We start from the raw sequence: 17,875 nt of genomic DNA on the forward strand, positions 1-17,875 counted from the left end.
CTCCTTTTTTTTTTTTTTTTTTTTCCCCCCTTTTCTCTTCATATTTATTTATATTTTCGAATGCCCGGCTTGGCCAGGTGGAAGAAGTTTGCATCAGAGCCGGAGCTGAGGACGGTGCCGGGTGTCTGCTTGTTCTACGTTACATGGGAGGAAAAGGGAAAAGAAAAAAAAAAAGGCAAGTTTGCAATGACACGTTCTCTGCTGAGAGAGGTGTGGCACTGGCACAGCCTGGGCTCAGCCTGGGCACACACACAGATGCCCAGGGAGGGGGTTCCGTGGCCGGTGGGAACGCACAGACAGCGGCAGCTGCGGCTGAGATTTTACGGGAGCGAAGGGATTAGAAGCTCGTTGACGGGCTGCAGAAGAATTTGGTCCTCCTGAGGGCTTCCCCTGCGTGTCAGTCACTGTGCCCAAAGCTGTGGGAGAATCTGGCAGCCCTGGGTGGCAGAGTTTGGTCCGTGTCTGGATCCAGGGGAACCTGCTCCGGGAGCTGTGGGTCCCACTGGGGACCACCCTCACCAGCAGGTCCCCAGCAGAGGCTAAAGCTGCACCACCCTCAGCTGGACCACACCAAGGTCCATCCTCTGCACAAACACTTCTCCTAACCTTGCACTGCCTGCAGTTCTTTTTTTCTTTCCCAAGAAACAGCAGTGTTGAGGTTCTATTTACATCATCAGAGTTAACATCCAAACTAAGGCATCCCCAAACAGGGCAGCTGGGAGATAGGCTTATTTGCAGAACAGCTAAGAGCAAACAAGTCAAATAATGGGTCAAATCACAGGTATAAGGGGAATTTTGCCACTGGAGAATCAGGGCTGAAGGAATCAGCAGGCTGGGAAACAATGGAAGTGCGGGACAGAGAAAAAAAACTTCTTGGTAAAATAAAGGATTAATCCCCCTACGTTTGCCTTGTTTTATCTAACAGAAATCACTTTAAATTTACAATTTAAAAGGCCAATTGCATTTTAACAGGACCCTCTTCACTCTGGAGACAGGATGAGTCGGAGCAGAGCAGTGGAGGTGTGCACAGCTGGGGAGGGTTCATCCCTATTCCCTAAAAATTCCTTGCCCTTTTGGGGCAAATTGTTCCTTCCTAAACCAGCACAGCGTGGCTTTGTGTTTCGAGATGTTGGATTGAATTGTCTTTCATAAGCCTTCCCAGAATTAGTCACCCATTTTTTCGTCTTTCCCTTTTGCACAAGTTTCTGGATTCCCAGAAAATTCGGACTTCCTCCCTTCCTTCGTCTCATTCCTCAGCCATTCGGGCTTCACACCCTCACACCATCGTTCCCACAAGCACGGATGGCCCAGGTACAAGAATGTCCTTTCCTCAGCTGATGTAGAAAACACACTTGAAATTAATGGCTGAAACAGTCCCAGCTCAAATTATCGTATTTTGCTGTGTTGGGTTTTGAGGTTTGCTCGGGTTTCTTTAATCAGACAAAGGCAGAGCCACACAACAACCACCTAAAAGCACTGCAGTGATGCTGGAGCACTCGTGTCACTGCGTGGGATGTGCCAAGCCACAGGAGGTGTGATATGGCCACAGCTCCACTCCCTGTGGAAACCCAACCCTGAACCCTCCAGAGCTGTGGCTGGAGCCCAGCCCCACCAGAGCACTCCAATTCTCAAAGTCAACATGACTTTGTCTTGCCCAACGAGGCGTAAAACATCGCGAGCTGGACGGTTTCGTTCCTGCCATCGCTTCAGTCTAATTTAATCCTGCAGAAAAGTGGGTTTGGAGCTATTTTTGATTCTTTTTCCGGGATGGGAAAAGGATAATAACAATGCAATGGGAGGCCCTGAGCTTAAAACCTCTCCCTTCAATTTTTTTCCCTCCTTGCTTTCCTCCACAACATCAGGCTGAGACACCAAATCCAACTGCTGGCCCAACACTCTGCTGCTGCAGGGCAGGAAAAAGCCAATGTGGTGCCTCCAATTGGCGTGTTGTGGCTTTTGGGAGGCTCAGTAGCAGAGCTAATTTGGTGCTGTTTCCTGTTTTTCTGTGGAGATAGAAGGAGAGAGGGAGATGCAGCTGATCTGAGCTGCCTGAGCTTGCAGCTCCTGTGCTCCTCAAAGGCTCAGAGGAACGTGCCCAGAGCCCCAGCTCAGGCCCAGGGTTAATGCCAAGCCCAAAGCCGTTTGTCTGCTGTTAATAGCTGCACTTGGTGATCTCAGAGGTCTTTTCCAATCCTTAATGATCCTGTGATTCTACTCTGAGGCAGCAGATGCCCAAACCACCAGCTGAAAGCCAAGGGATGGGGTTTGATCTGATTGCTTGGCAGCCATTCGGTTTTGCAGCACAAACCACGTGTGATCAGCCAGCCTGGAGCTTCCAGGAGCCTCTTCACTGCTCAGGGGCCATCACTGATGTCCTTCAGCTCAGAAACCACTGACCCTGCAAGGCCTGAGCCTGATCCATGAGCACTAACTTCAGCATTATTCTCCCAGTACAATGATGACACACCTACCTAAACTCCTCAAAGTCTCTGCCAAGCACACACAAACCCAAGTGAGTGTATAAATATTCATGTTAAAAATATATAGAGCATACACATATGCTGGATGCACTGAAAGGAGAGTGATTTCCAGGGCACTGCCATGTTTTAAGGACACAACTTTAACTGCCAGCACCACGTGCTGAGCCACAGAGCTGTGCCCAGCTCCCCGGGCTGGCACCACAAAAATCATACCAGAGTCAGCAACAGCAATTCTCCAGCCCCCAAGATACCTGAATCAAGAAAAAGCCACTTAAAAACAAGCACCTTTTGGGGATTTTGCCTAAAGGGGCCTCCCTGGAATACCCACCCCCCTCCCCTCACCCAGCGCATCTGTGCAAATAAACCCGAGCCCCGTCCAGCGCAGGGGCTGGGCCTGAGCACGAGCAGGGCAGGCTGGGCACACCCCAGCCCCGCTCTGAACATCTGCCATCCCTCACAGGAACAGCCCAGCCCAGCAGGAGCCGGTTCCTGACAGGGATGGCCATGGATGGATCCTAAAAACGCATTCCATCGCCTGCGCCGGTTGGTCCCATCACCAGCACAACATCCACCCTCTCAGATGATGTGATGCTGCAGCCAGGGACTTCAAAAAGGACAGGATTATGGTCTAATTGGATTTCTGGTCTCAATTAGTGCAGAAGGGAAACCAACTGCGAGGCTGACGGAAAACTCCAACCATCTGGAACAACAAGTGGGTCATTTATAACGTCCCCACCCAGGAGCGAGCAAGGACGATGCAAACCTTCCTCTCGAGGTGAGCAGGACTCACCTGCTCAGGTGAGTCCTGGGACATCTCAGATCAATAAGGATGGAATATAACCCAGTGTCACCTCACTTTCCCACACAGCATCACGGGATGGATCAGGGACAGTACCTGGGGGAGCAGGTTCAGCAGGTGATCTCGGCCTCCTTCCTCCTCCTGAACACGGGCTGGGCTGTGGGACACAGGCAGGATGGAAGGGGCAGCACCCCTGCAGTCACTGGAGAAACCCCAGGAAACTGGACCGGGTTTCACCTTGAAATCAAACAGAGATTAGGGCCTAACAAGCAGCTAAAGCAGAGTAATGGCCTGGGCCACATGTTGCAGATCAGATGCCATGTGAGGCTAATTACTGCAGCCCAAAGGTTAGAATGGCTGCTCAAGCATTTCCACATGGGCTCCAGGAGCTGGCCCTGGAAGCACCAAAAAAATAAAGGAGTGAGGCAGCAGCAGCTTCTGGGACTTTGTTGTTGGCCAGTGCTGCTGCTGGGCTGTAAAACCTGGGATGGGGTGAACCAGGCACTCCTGTGACCCACACAGCCACTGGTGTGGCCCTGCCATCCCACACCTCCCCAGCACCAACCACCAAACCAGATTCTGTGGTTTAAGTGGATCTTGCCAGCTGATAGGAAGTTTGGCACATTTACACACCCACGGGGCAACATCCTGCTTTGTGAAGGGGCCATAAACACAGCAACCCCGGCGGCTCCACGTGATCCCACTCCTACCTGGGCACCACAAAAGGGTCCCAAGGGAGGGAGTAGAAATCCCATTAACCTTTGGGGTGACAGACTCCTCCAGCACCCCACACCCATGGAAAAACACACGATGCATCTTTTTGCCCCCCCAAAAAAAGGCCTGTTTCTGGCTGAGCCGCTCTCCAGCATCCTCAGAGTCCCTGGGCTGTGGCTGAGGGGTTGAGGGATGCCCAGGCTCTGTGTGGCAGCAGCAGGAGCAGCCCGGCCATGGCACATTGAGCAACCACCTTTTCTCTGTGCCGCAGGTTCTGACGAGCGGCCGCAGCCACCGAGGAACTCCCGGCACTCCCCACCCTCGGCAGACACAGGTTTTCAGCACCAGCTATTTTTGCTGCCCACAAGTATTTTCACTCAGCTGGGTCAAGCTCAGGGCTGTAAATGCAGCGGCTGGAGGCCGAGTGGGTGCGAGCAGCTTCTGCTCCATCCCGGTCCGAGGGTGACTCTCGCTGCCACTCTCTCCCACATGGCCTGAGATTATTGCCTGGCCCCTTTCCACAGGGGCTGGTTTTTCCTTTCTGCTGAGCAATCTGGAATTTGACTTTCCTCTCCTGTGTGTTCCCCTCGGCCACGGACGTCCAGCACGTTTTTGGTGCTGCTGCTCAAGAAGAGCTGGAAGGAAGTCTTGGGATTTGGAGCGCACCGGGAGTAGGAGTGGGAAATGAACCCTCAGTGGCCACCAGCACTCTCTCCTACATTGAGGCAAAAAAAAAAACCTAAAGGAAATCTCAACAGAGATGGCACAAATAGCAAACAGAGTGGAAAGAACAAATGCTTAGGGGAAAAAATAGAGACCAAACCACAAGAGCTGCTCGCAAAGCGGTTACAGAAAATGGATGCAGTTTGAGCGTGTGATTCAGAGCCTCGTCTGAGTGTCAGAGGTTCAACACTATTGCCTCCAATTTAAATCATTTTTAAAAGAAGTGCAAAAGGGAGGTGATGAAAGGGCCCCAACGCTGTTCCCTGGTCGGAAAAACACAGCCCACTTGTGCACTGTGGTGGAGTTTTGCATTTTGGCGAGACACAGCGTGCGGGGCCGCGCTGGAGACTGCGCTGGTCACGGCCACGCTGAGCTGGGGAGGGGGAAAATGCTTTTGCCTTTGAGGAGGATGCTGGAGGAACATCACCTAGAGGAAGGGAGCACAGCTGCCCCTGGGGGAGGCCGAGGGGACCATCACACCCACGAGCGCCCGGTCTGGCAGCCAGAGCTTTGTTGGTCACCTCGTCCTGCTCGCTGGCCAGGGATGGTTGGGGTTGGAAGGAACCATCAACAATCATCTAATCCAGCCCACTCAGGGCAGGGACATCTTCCACTAGCCCAGGTTACTCCAAGCCCTGTCCAACCTGGCCTTGGACACTTCCAGGGATCCAGGGCCTGCCACTCTCCTCATAAAACATCTCTTCCCATCCAAATCAAATCATAACCACCCTCCTCTCCCCACTGCCACTTTGGAGAGGTGCTCAAAGACGTTGGAAGTGCTCACAAGTGGACAGGTACAGGCAGGGAGTTCCCACTGCAGCACACTGGGTGAGGATGGGGCAGGCACAGGCACCCACACACAGCTCCAGGGGCTGGAAATGGCTTTGCAGCATCCATTTAAAAAAAAAAAAAAAAAAAAAAAAAAAGAGAGAGGAGGGAAGAAACAATCATAATTTTCCCTGCATTATTCATGCCCCCTGTGTTTCGTGCACCAAGCTGGGCCCGATAACCTCACCTGAGCTCAGATCACCCTGCCCCTCCACTGAGTCTTAGACTTTAGGCTCAGCATGAGCTGTTATTATCATCCATCTCCTCTGCAGCCCAGGCCAGAAACTTTCACTGCTGGATCAAAACAAAAACTTGTGGCTCAGCCTGCCAAAAACTCCTACATGGATGTTCTCCCTGTATTTTAAAGGTGAGAAATGCACAATAAACACCTTGTCATTACAGCAGCCTCGTGCATTTGGGGTGTCCTTGAGTGTGTTGGGCTTGTGCTGAAAGATAAGTTGAACAATTGTGTGATTTCTTCTTCTTCTTTTTTTTTTTTTTCTTCTTTTTTTTAACTCCCCTCCTGCTTATACAGTGAGTTACTAATATCCTGATTGGAACCAGATTTGCATGAATTAGAAGTCGAAATTGGAGCAGCGACTGCTGTGCAGAGGATGTAAAGGGAATAAAATGAATGGGGTATTAACCTTCAACCACTGAATATTAATCAGTGTTTCACAAAAAAGAAAATACAGAGGCTGCCACACTAAATATTTTTAGCATTTATTGACGGGCTTGATTTCCTCTCTCTTTTAGACCTTTTGCTTCCAATCACGGACCATAGAAAATCACAGGGAAGATGGGGAGGGCTAAAGAGGGGGAGGGGGCGAAGAAAAACCCAAAGATCATCCATTTTTCTCGAACGCTGGATGATATTTGTGAGTTATGCAACACAGTAACCCCAGCTAGCAAACAGAGTTCCTGATCCCACAAGCGCCCGGTTCAAAGGCTCCGGCTCTCCCGGTCCCAAAGCAAACAGAAATCGACCCTGGAGAACAGCAGAGCCCTCGGAAATGAATGCACCAGAAAGAAATAAACTTCCCCAAAGCCAAACTTCCCGTGCGCTGAAAGGTAAAATGCAGCTGAAAATCAGCCCAATAAAAGAATGGGCTCGTTAAGGGCGTATTTGAGTTTCTTTTTGCCCACTGTGCTCCGGCTCCAGTTCATAAAGTAACGCCGTGGAAAATGAGCTAGGAAAGCTTGGACAAGCGTCCCTGGAAGTGGTGACATCTCCACTGCACTGGAGACACTTTGCTCTGGGAGAAGCAGCCAGAGGAGGGTTGGTGTTGCATCCCCAGCTCCTGGGGGGACTCAGCTCGCCGGTCCCCACAGAGCAGGGGTTGAACTGGGATTTTCATTGGGCTTGGCCATGGACACAGCTCTCCCTGGGATAGAACGGGGGTGCTGGGGTAGGTTGGGCTGGGGGGAGGGTGGGCAGGTGGGTGAGATGGGCGTTCAGAGCTCCACAGGAGGTCAGGGCTCGTGGGGAGCCCCCGAACCCCAGCACCGAAACCACAGGGGATTGTGCTGGCCCAGCCGTGTCACCCCGGGGTTTTCTCACAAACAATGTCTAAAGTAACAAAAAAACCCACCACACAAGTGGAAAACTACAGAACCTCTTCCTCTGCCATTTCTCCCCTGCAAAATTTGGCACGGGGGGATTTTCGAGCCAGATGTCCCCTGCAACCTCCTTTGGGCAGAGACAATTCCCTCCTTCCCTCCCAAGCACTGCTGCCCTCCTCCCCAATGCACCTTTGCAAAACAGAATTCATTTGTTTTCATTAACTTCTTATCAAGTTACCTGGATTTGTTTCAATACTCAGAATGTATTAGAGGGGGGGGGGGAAAAAAGAGAAAGAGAGAGAGAGAGAAAACAGTGGTAGGTTTTCAGGAAATAGCAAGTTCTTTTTCACTGAGATAGGAATCATTTGGCAAGCCACAGTGAAATACTTCTGGGTTCCAGAAGAAAGCAAGGGGGGAAAAAGCAAGCAGGGAAAGGGAAGATGCTAATGAACTGCAGAGGAGAGAAAAATAAAGCTTGAAAGAAAATGAAAACAAACGAATGAAAATGAAACTCGATGTTGGGTCAGACATCCGCATCCAGCTGATCCGTGGAGTCTGAGTCACCAGATAGGGACTCTCCTTTCCTGGGGAATGGTTAAGGGTAGGTGGCGTTAAAGGCCCAGAAATAACAGCATTTAGACCATTTTTTGCAAAAAAAAAAAAAAAGAACAAGCCCCATAGGTACCGGGTCAGCAAAAATTTCAGGGCCATGCCTTGGGAAGACAAGAGCCCGGCAGGTACCTGTGTGGGTGTGAGCAGCAATAAACCTGCCCAGCTCAGGGAATCATGGAATACCCAGGGCTCCTCGACAGCCAGGTCCTGGCCCTGCACACACGTCAGTGCTTCCTTTTTCAGTGGCAGTGACCCTGGTGAGCTGGGTCAGGCTCCTTCCCTTGGAGCCCTAAAACCTCCCACCAAACCCCGCCGGGTTTGCTCCGGCCCCTGTCCCTGTGCTGCTGTGCAGAGCAGCGCAACGAGGGGCTGGGTCTGACTCCAGGGGGGATCCAGCCCCACCTGGAACAGGGTAAATCCCAAGGTGTTTTCCAGAGAGGGTCAGGCCAGCCCAGTGCCTCCACAGCCACCTCCCAGTGCAGCCCTGCAGGAGCACACCTTGGCTGATGGGCATTTTCCAGCCCCAAGTAGCAGAGCTGAGTTATTCCCCACTCTCAGGCCTTTGGGGCTCTTCAGCTTCTTTCCTGGGGAGGAAAGGGGGATTCTTTGGCTGTTTTTTTCTCTGCATTTTCTTGGACTGGAGGCTGCATTCTAATTACTCTGCATTTACAGGCTGCAGGGTGGAAAATGATCCCTCCTCTAACCTTTATCATCTGTTTCTTATCTTCAGAGCTGCTCAGTCCCCTTAACTCTTAGTGCACAGGGAGACACTGAGAAGCCCTTCAGCTCTGAGCAGAGCCACAGTGGATGGGGAGGAGGGCGAGGCAGCCCCAACCCACATTTGCACCATGTGGGGAACAGGAACAAGGCTCTTTTCTTCCACCCCCATTCCTGCTTGGACACTGTCCCCAGGAGGATGCTGGATGGGGCTCTGAGTGACCTGGTCTAGTTGAAGATGTCCCTGCTCATTGCAGGAGGGTTGGACTTCATGGACTGTACGACCTTTCCCACCCAAACTGTTCTATGATTCTGTGACTCCACACTGGCTGCTGTGTCCAGCACCTCAGCCTCAAGGGGAATTGCTTCCCACTGCCAGAGGGCAGCGTTAGATGGGATGTTAGGAAGAAAGTCTCCCCTGTGAGGGTGGACACAGGTTGCCCAGAGAAGCTGTGGCTGCCCCATCCCTGGAAGTGTCCAAGGCCAGGCTGGACCAACCTGAGATAGTGGAAGGTGTCCCTGCCCATGGCAGGAGCATGGAACTGAGTGATCTTTAGGGTCCCTTCTAACCCAACCCACTCTCTAATTCTGATTTATCCCCTCCCAGCATCTCAGTACCAAGCAGGCAGTGGTGAGACAGAGGCCCCAGGAATGCTTCTGGATGGTGGGGTGGTGAACACACAGTGGTTGTTGCCACCATCTATCAGACAGGCTCTGAATTAAACTCTGCCCTGCCCATAGCTTTGCACCAGAAGCTACAGCAGCACACAAAGAACAAGCACAAAGCCTGTGGAGGGGCTTGGACAACTCACCCTGAGCTGCTGACACTGGTCTGGCCACAGCCAGCGGTGGCACTTCCAGGGCAGTTTGGCAACTGGTGAGTGTTTCTGCAGAGCTGGAATTCTAATCCCATGTTCAGACCTTCAATAAGCCTGGCAGACGTGCCTGGAAGCCCATCATTTTGCAGCAAGTGTCCCGGGCTGGCTGTTGGTGAGTGCAGCCCCTCGGAGCCGCGGGGTAATTGCAGGTTCCTCTAAAAAAGGCTTTTTCCCCTTGCACATTTTAAATCTGTCAAGGCTGATTTCCATCACGGGCTCCTAATGCAAAACGTCCTGGGGACTCTCTGGGCCAGGAGCAGGGCTCATCCCGAGCTGCTCCTCCTGCAGCGGGTGGGGAGGGACCTCCTTTGAAGTGCTCCTGGTGATTCCCCTCCCCGGGAGAGCTTTCCCTGGGCTGAGTGACCTCTGCTCCTCTGCAGAGCCAGGGGACATGGAGAGACCTTCCCAAACCCCAGGGCGAGGAGGAAAACCTTCCTGTGGCAGCGAGGGGGACCCAGACCTTCCAGTCTTCCACCAGGACTGGCTTGGATTTGAACTAATGGGAACACAACCAGCCTCAGTCTTACAAATACTTTGGGTTTTTTTTTTCATCTGGTGGGATCTATAGGATCTTTTTCATCACTAAGTTCAAGGAGTTTCATCAGTGACTATGATGAAATGATCTCTGTGCTGCATCTCTGAGACTAGAAAAGTGCCAGCTGGATATTTTTTAAATTATTTTAGTTTCTCTTTCTTCTCCCTTTTTTCTTTCTTTTTTTCTCTCTCTCTTTCTTTTTTTTTTTTATTTTAGCTGCCTGTATTGCTTTTTAACCATTATCCCATGCACGTGGTTCAGCCTTCCACAAAAACAAAACAAAACAAAAAATCCCTAGGTGTGAGAAGATTAAAGATTTCGAGATCTGGACATTTTCAAATCAGAACCACATGTTGGAAATAAATGGGGCTGGCAGACGGCCACCACTTGGAAAAGCCAAGAGCTGTTGCATTTAAAAGGATTCCCTGAAAGCCTGAGGAGAAGAAGAACATCCAGCAATTCCCTCCATCTCTCCCAGGGACAGGACCAGGACAGTTCCAAGGGGTTTATCATTCACCTCCATGGCCTGTGCTGTCTCCTTCCCACAGGAATGTCATAACCATTTCTGAGCCAGCCCATGTGATTTCTGAGTGCCCACACTGTCCATCCATCCCCAACATTTCACCACGCTCAGTCTCCTCTGAGAAGACCTCAAAGCCCAACCTTCTTCCTGCATAGATCAACTCAGCTCCCACCAGGATCTCCAGGGGAAACTGCAAGGACAAAAGCTACAGAAGCCTCAGTCTGACCTGAATTCCTGAGAGAAACAAGACACAACCAAGAAAGGACAAGGGAATGGCCAGAGCCTTCCCTGCTCCCACAAACAAGAAGCAGCCGAAGCCAAAGAGCAGCATTTCCAGATCCAAGACTCCTGGATCAGCCAGGGAGCTGCAAATAGTCAGGAGGAGATGGCTACAAGCTGCTGCTGCTCCCCCTTCCAAGCCTCCTTCTGCCTGTGAGATCACCACCCTCATGGAATCACCACGGAATGGTTTGGGTTGGAAGGGACCTCGCAGACCATCCCACTCCCAGGGTGGACCTCCCACATCCCACCGAGGCTCAGCCCAGCTCATCTCCCAGCCCAGACCCCGACCATAAAGCCACACCAGCCCTCCAGCCCAGCCCTTGATTGAGGACAAACAAGCACCAATCCCACCATCACAGCTCCTGCACAGCACCAGGGACCTGGAGCTGTCCCCAATTTTGCTGGCTGAGTGCTGAGCAGATCCTTGAACGGCAGAAATGCCCATCCAAGAGGGTCCATCACAGCTGGGGTGGAGCTGCAGACTGCAAGAACACCCAAACCAACCAAGTTTCCTCCTGCAGGACGAGGCAGATGCATTTCCAGCCCAAAAAGAGAACCTGGCAGCCCACCACTCAGTTTTCTTACCCCTGGCATTTTCCTGGTTATTAGCAGGAGAACCACCTTGGACTTTGGGGTCCGGGGGCCTAATTGGTGAGGAGGAAAAAAAAGAATCAGCCAAATTACCTGCCCATGATGGTCAGAACCAGCCTGACATGGAATAATATTCTTCATCCTACGTTTGTTTATAGGGTCTTTAGCTCTTCCCTTTTTATGGGGGGGGGGGGTTCTGAAATCTATTTTATTAGGGGAAAAAGATTTGAGTGCATTGGGCAAAGTGCCAGTAGCCATGGCAACCTCAGATTTTTCCATCTTCATTACAAGTTCAAGTAAAACCTTCATATAAAATCTAAATGAAAGGCTACATTATAAGTCCATTTTGAAATGTTTGCCTGGAAGTAAAACTTTGGACTGCATCCTTTTTTTCTCCGCTGAACATTCTGGTTCTACGCGGAACACATTTTTCAAGTCAGATTTTTGTTTTCTTTCAAATTTTATTCCGTTTGCTCATACAGGGTGGGTCGTCTGGTGGTTAGAGCAAGGCATCAAGGCAACTGGTTTCCAGTCTCAGTCTGTTCCTGAGCGCTCAGGGAGTGTTCCCAATTCTATCCAGGTGATCGGGGCAGCTCTAAAAATCATTTGGGTTTTTTTTTTCCCCCTCTTCCTTACCGATATAACAGTAATGATAGTTACTGCCTGAGGTTGCACCAGGATTAGCACTGCACCAATCACCAGCATTGATGAAGAAGCCACTCCCCAGGGGAGCAGCTCATCTCTTCCACTGTGTTTTCTCCTGGGTCTGGAAGCCAGGCTGAAAGGTTAAGGAGAGGTAGCACTCAGAGAATGGCATGAATTGTCTGTTTTCTTTCCAAAGGCTTGATTAGGAAACCTGAAATTAAACTGCCTGGTGTAAATACTGACACAGCGTTGTTCCAGGAGGTAACTCAACGTGCTTAGACAATCCTTTAGTGACACCTGAGTGGATTAATTCTTGCACTGTGTCATCTTAAAGTGCTCTGGTTTCATCCAGTCTTGGGAGGAGGCAAATTCTGCAGCTGCCTTTCATTTCTGGGCACCATCTCAGCCGGGGCCAGAAAGCCACGACTGCAGCAATGACTTCCCTCCCAGACAGTCCCCTCCAGCACAGGGAGCTGAGCAGCTCCTCTGAGGCTCAACCAGGAGAAATCTGCTCTCCATGGCCTGGTCTCCAGGTTTTACAGGAACACACAGGCTGCTGGGCTGCAGGGAAGGAGAATTTGTACAAAAGCTCTGTCCCAATCCCCTCGTATTCCAGCCCGTGGCGGGGGTTCTCTAATGGCCAGGGCTGGTTTGGGCTGAGCCCCTGTGCTGTGCCTGCAGTGAACTGTCTGTGTTGGGCTGAGGGTGAGGCAAACTGGCATTTCAGGGCTTTGTCCTGGCTCTGGGCAAGCTGCAAACCTGGGGACACGACTCCCACCTGCTCCTGCTCTGAACAGCACCCACCTCCTCCAAGGGGGTACGTCAGAGCAGTCCCCAGGTTGTGCAGTACATGGGGAGCACCATCTGCTCATGGTGGGGCGACTTTGCCCCTCAGGGAGCCCAGAGGGGGCTGGGGCAGCGATGCCACGGTGCAGGTGAGGGGAGCAGGAGGCATGCCTTGCTCCCTGAGCCCGCACACCCATCCTTGCTGGGCTGTTCATCCTTCCTAATGATGCTGGAAACCCCCTTCCACATCTGCCATCAGGCTGAAAGGAGACCCCGCTCCTGTTGGATCTGATTTCCCCTCAGACCCCAACCTGCTGCCTCCCGGCCGGGCACATTTGGGGAGGGCAGAGGGGGCTGCAAGCGGCGAGGGGGCTCTTTCTCTGTTTGATCCATCCTTCCTTCCGCCCCTCACAGTCAATTAGCGGGCAAAGACTTCCGAAAAGCTCCTTCCTCCCTAACCTCTCGCAGCCTGTTGCGATAATGACTCTGGAGAGCTCGAGCCGGGCCTTCGCCAGGGGTTGGTTCCCTTCCCGGGGCAGCGGAAGGTGACCTTCATCCCTCCCTCCTCTTCCTTCCCTACCCCTGCAGCTCGCAGGCTCCCAGGGAGGACGAGGAGGGCTTGGAGCCGCCTCTCTCCCAGCAGATAGAGTTTCTCTCCAGTGTCATTTTTGTAATCAAAAGCCAGAGGGTGGCTCTAGAGATAACAGAGACCCTGGGAGGTGGAGGTGGGGCTGCCCTTCCAAGTAATGATCGTGGTTATGCATACCTTGAATCAAGACATCAAGAGTTGGAGGCTGGGGGGGGAAAGGGCTTTCTGGTTTTAATTTGTAATTTCTTGCTGGCTTGCTCTCTCAGAAACCAAGCTCCAAGCTGCTGCAGCTTCCCCCTAAAAACACAACTCACAACTGAAGCAACTTACTTTGCCAGCAGCAGTGGGGTTTTTTGGGTCCCTCCCGTGAGGCAAACACACGGGTGGGATGGACCAGCAGCACTTTTCCCTGGCACCTGCAGCTGCTCTCACACCCCTGGGGATGGTGCACCGTGGACTTTTCAAGAAACACACCTGCAAAATCACCCCTGCTCCCCAGGGCAGTGAGAAAGGAGAGGAGGGACCGTGGATACATCCTCGGACAAACATATCAGCATTTTCACAAGACCTTCCCCTCAGCCCTGCAACACTCCCCAAAACCAACAAGTGCCTCTCCCGCTGCAGCACCAGCAGCTCCTCCCTCACCCTCCAGAAGGCCACAGGTGACACTGCAGTGGTCACTGACTCACACCCCTGTTCCCCAGAGAGGAAGTTTTCCAGCCGATTTTTCCCCGGGAGCCGCCCCCACGGCGCTGCCCACGGAGCACCTGCGCGAGGGGAGAGGCAGCAAACCCGAGGGGAGAGCAGCTGCTGAACCCCAGGAGTGGGGCTGTGCGGCCCCCACAACACCCCAGTGCAGCCACATGGGCTGGCACAGCCCAGCTGCAGCCACCGAGTCCCTTCTCCGAGCGCAAAGTGACCCCTCGGGGAACAAAAAAAAAGGGGCGTTTTTTTGAAAGTTCCTGCCACGCTCAGATCTCACAAGGGGAGATGTTTCTCTCCCCAGCCCCACCTGTGCCAGGGGGTGTGGGCAGCCACGTGTGTCTCAGCTCCTCCATGGCTCAGCATCCCCCTGTTTGCCCCCACAGCTCCCCAAACCCGCTCAGTGCCCACCACGAGGACGGTGTAACCATGACCAGCTCTCACCCCCCCCCTCACAGAGTAATCAAAACCATCCCAGCCCATCCCAGGGAGCAACTGGAACCACTTTGAGGCGAGAAGCCCATTACTGAGTTATAAACCTCTCCCATCCTCCACGGGAGCCTTTCACAGGGCCAGCCAGAAAAATAATAACTCCAACCCATGTGGTGAGGAGGGAGAGAAAACGGTGTCTCCAGGTAACAAATATTTGCTTCTCTCGCCCTTGTTCCAGCCATAAAATGGATTTATTAAAAAAAAAAAAAAATCCAGAACTTGATTTCGTTTGAATTAAATGCGAGTGTGCCCCCCTGCTCCCCACTGAGCTCTGTTTAATATGTTTTAAGCTGTGAAGTCTCAGCTGAGTGTGTAGGATGCAGAAGGCAAGGCTTGAATAGCCTAGCTCTGTTGGCATCAATGGATTAGCACTGATTTAAATTAAATAAAAACTGGGGATGGGATGGGTAAGTGCAGGCAAAGGACCCATTTTTGTCCTTAGAGTTTTTCTCCCCTTGGTGCAGAGGGAAGCTCTCACCTGCCCTCTGGAAGTGGGAGCTGAGCACAGCCATGCCCAGGACAGGGTGGCGATGGCACGCTCCAGGTGGAGGCTGCCTGCCCTCCTTGGATTCCCAAAAAAAACTTGCAAGTTGCAAAATTCCAAATTTTGCTTCTCCATTTACTCTTCTTGAACTGGCCCCACGGGCCTCTCACCCCTTTTCCTCCTTTGGAGGGACAGGATTCCCTTTGGAGGGACAGGGTTCCCTTTGGAGGGACAGGATTCCCTTTGGAGGGACAGGGTTCCCTTTGGAGGGACAGGATTCCCTTTGGAGGGACAGGGTTCCCTTTGGAGGGACGGGGTTCCCTTTCATGTAACCAAATGGATCAGAACTCCAAAATTTTTGACCACAACTAGTTTTTAACCAAAACTCAAATTTTTAACCACAACTAGTCATGAACTAACCCATGCAGGGTCATGGATGTCCCTGAGACTGAGACAACAGCAACTGCTCAGGAAAATTCCATAAATTAGGACAAAAAAATCCATCACCACACGGTCCTTTAAGGCCATCCCTTTTCTGCTGCCTCCGCTGTGAAATCTCATCTCTGGCCACTAGAAGCAGAAGAGAAAGCCAAGAGACAAGCAGAGGACAGGGTTCCTCCTGCTCTGCCCCCTCCTTCGCCCAAAATCTAATAAAGATGATTAAATTACATGTCTTTTCCTCCCGGTGCAATCCCCGCACACCGCCCGAGCGTCAGAGCTCAGGAAATAAGGCACGACAACTTCCCTCGTGAAACCTAAGAAGGCAGAGCAGGGGTCTGGAGAGACAGGCTTGCACCACTGGGTTGCTCTAATTAAGAAATCACCCCGCTGAGCAGAACCCAATCTAAATAAAATAGAAAAAGGAACCGAGTTCAAAAACGCTGCCTCGCGCTCGGCCCCCGGCCCCGCTGCCCCCGCCGAGAGTCCAAGGCACAGGGACCCTCTGCTCCCTCCTGGAGGGCAAGGGAGGCTCACACAGAGCCCTGTGTGTGCTTGGGGTGGCCAACTTCCAAGGGAAAAATCCACCAGCCAGGTATGGCCAAAGCTGCTGGGTTTTTCGTGGGTTTGTTTTTTTTTTTTCTTAATTATTGGCGATTTGAATTTTTTTTTTTCTATTTAAATGATACTTGGCCTGTTCTTTGCTAAGGACAGGGGGAAAGCAAACCCCCCATGATGGTCAGATTGTTGGGATGGCTGGTCCAAACTGGTTTGTGACAGAAAGCTGGAGGTTGGGTTAACACTTCCCATTCGCCTAGAAAAGTTTCTGCCTTTCACAGGAAAATGTTGAAAAAATTATTATTAGACCTAAAAAACCCCACATATTTTAGAATAATAATAATAAAAAAATATTTAAGCCTAAAATCTCAGCTGATTTGGTCGTTCTCATCTATTCTTAGAGAATTTCTTTACTTTCCCATTCAGATTCCCCATCAACCACTATCTCCACCTTCCACCAGTCTCCCAGTCTGGACCAGAGATCCAACCATCACCTGTGTCCTTCAGCCCTGCTCTTCTCCCCATCACCCCGTTCCCCACGGTCCTCTCCCCCTTCCCAGTTCCGAGCAGGTCCCACCACTGTCTGCAGCTCCTCCCAGCCCTGGATTTCACAGCGTGGAGTTACCAAGTGAGAGGCTCGTTAAGAGCTGGGGAAGATTTACAGCCACACACAGAGGAGCACAGACACTCCCTGGGAATGCTTTAAAAAAGCACTTTACCTGCTTAAAAGGGAAAGTGCTGCTGCTTGAAGGTTTCCTGGCCAGACCCGAGGAGCAAATCAAACAAACACTATTTGCATTTATTCCTAATTCCCAGCAGGTTGTTGTTCTAGGAGCTTTTGGCTCCAGGGGAGTTAATCTGACTCGTGCCAGCAGAGGCTGGCTGAGGGTGTTCTCCTAAAGGCACAGAATCCTGGAATCATTCAGGCTGGAAAAGCCCTATCTCACACCTCTGGGGGAGTCCAGGATTCACAAAATTCTTGCCCAACAGATGGAAACTGAGGCAGACAGACTTTGTTAAGCAATTTGCCCTGGGCAAAAGGCATAAGCAGAAATGGGAAATACTTCTTTTGAACCCAAGCCTGTGTTTAAACCCCCAGGCCAGGCTTTCCCAGGTGCCCACAGCCATCCCTCCGTTCCCCCACTGAGGACACACAGCTCAAACACCTTTAATCTCACTCTGTTTTGCAGAAATAATGACACAAAGTGCATAATTATATATTATATCATACTGAGAGGCAGCATCACGGGGTAAGCACCACACAACACGTGCCAGGAGAAAAGAAAAAATATTCCAAATCTACACATGATGTCCTAAACGTTCATTGCAACTCAAGTTCCTTCTTAGCCAAAACCACGTGCACAGCCCAAAACTACAACCCCCATCGATTTTATGCTGATATTAGATAAAAGCTCTGCACTTGCACAGTGCATGGCACACTCTGCTGGGACCTGGGCACGGACAGCACAGATCCCTAGTCCATGTCATTCATACAGTTGTTTTTTTTTACTCTAATCCTTTGTAAATGCCTGCTACACTTCAAACTCTCAGCAGCAAAAAAAACACCTCGATTTATTTCCCATTTCAGGTTTGGAAAAGAGGATGTGAAGGGTCTTTGCACGGGCTGAACATGGCCCAGGCAGGCCAGGAGCAGAGGGAAGGCACGTGTGCTGTCCTTACACACACACACAGAGAGCACAGACATACCTGCACATCCCAGGGGGTGTGTGAAGCCATTCCAGACTCGGGCTCTTCATCCCTGCCCTCGTCATCTTTGGTGGGGATCCCAGGGCTCCTCTGGAGGGCTCCTGGAACAACAGGGTGTCATGGCATGGACCTGCAGGGAGCTGGGCAATCCCAGCAGGCAGGTGAGTGGCCAGCACCCCCACGCTGCTCGGCCAGCAGACCCCTGAGCTGCTCAGGGGGAGCTCGTGGC

General features: G+C 51.6%; 1 long non-coding RNA gene across 2 annotated transcripts in view; it reads right to left on the bottom strand.

Moving 5' to 3' along the window:
- The window catches only part of LOC114068317, a 22,959-nt gene extending 6,253 nt beyond the window's left edge, over positions 1-16,706 (bottom strand). For both annotated transcript variants that reach the window (XR_003573558.1, XR_003573559.1), the window contains exons 1-2: positions 16,659-16,706; positions 11,240-11,298 (exon numbers count right to left, since the gene is read on the bottom strand). This is a non-coding gene — a long non-coding RNA (uncharacterized LOC114068317). The remainder of the gene's footprint in view (positions 1-11,239; positions 11,299-16,658) is intronic.
- Positions 16,707-17,875: the final 1,169 nt, after the last annotated feature.

Source organism: Empidonax traillii, unplaced genomic scaffold (genome assembly GCF_003031625.1).
Source record: "Empidonax traillii isolate 1590-97213 ecotype Southwest subspecies unplaced genomic scaffold, ASM303162v1 scaffold1037:size355049, whole genome shotgun sequence".
Classification (NCBI taxonomy): domain Eukaryota; kingdom Metazoa; phylum Chordata; class Aves; order Passeriformes; family Tyrannidae; genus Empidonax; species Empidonax traillii.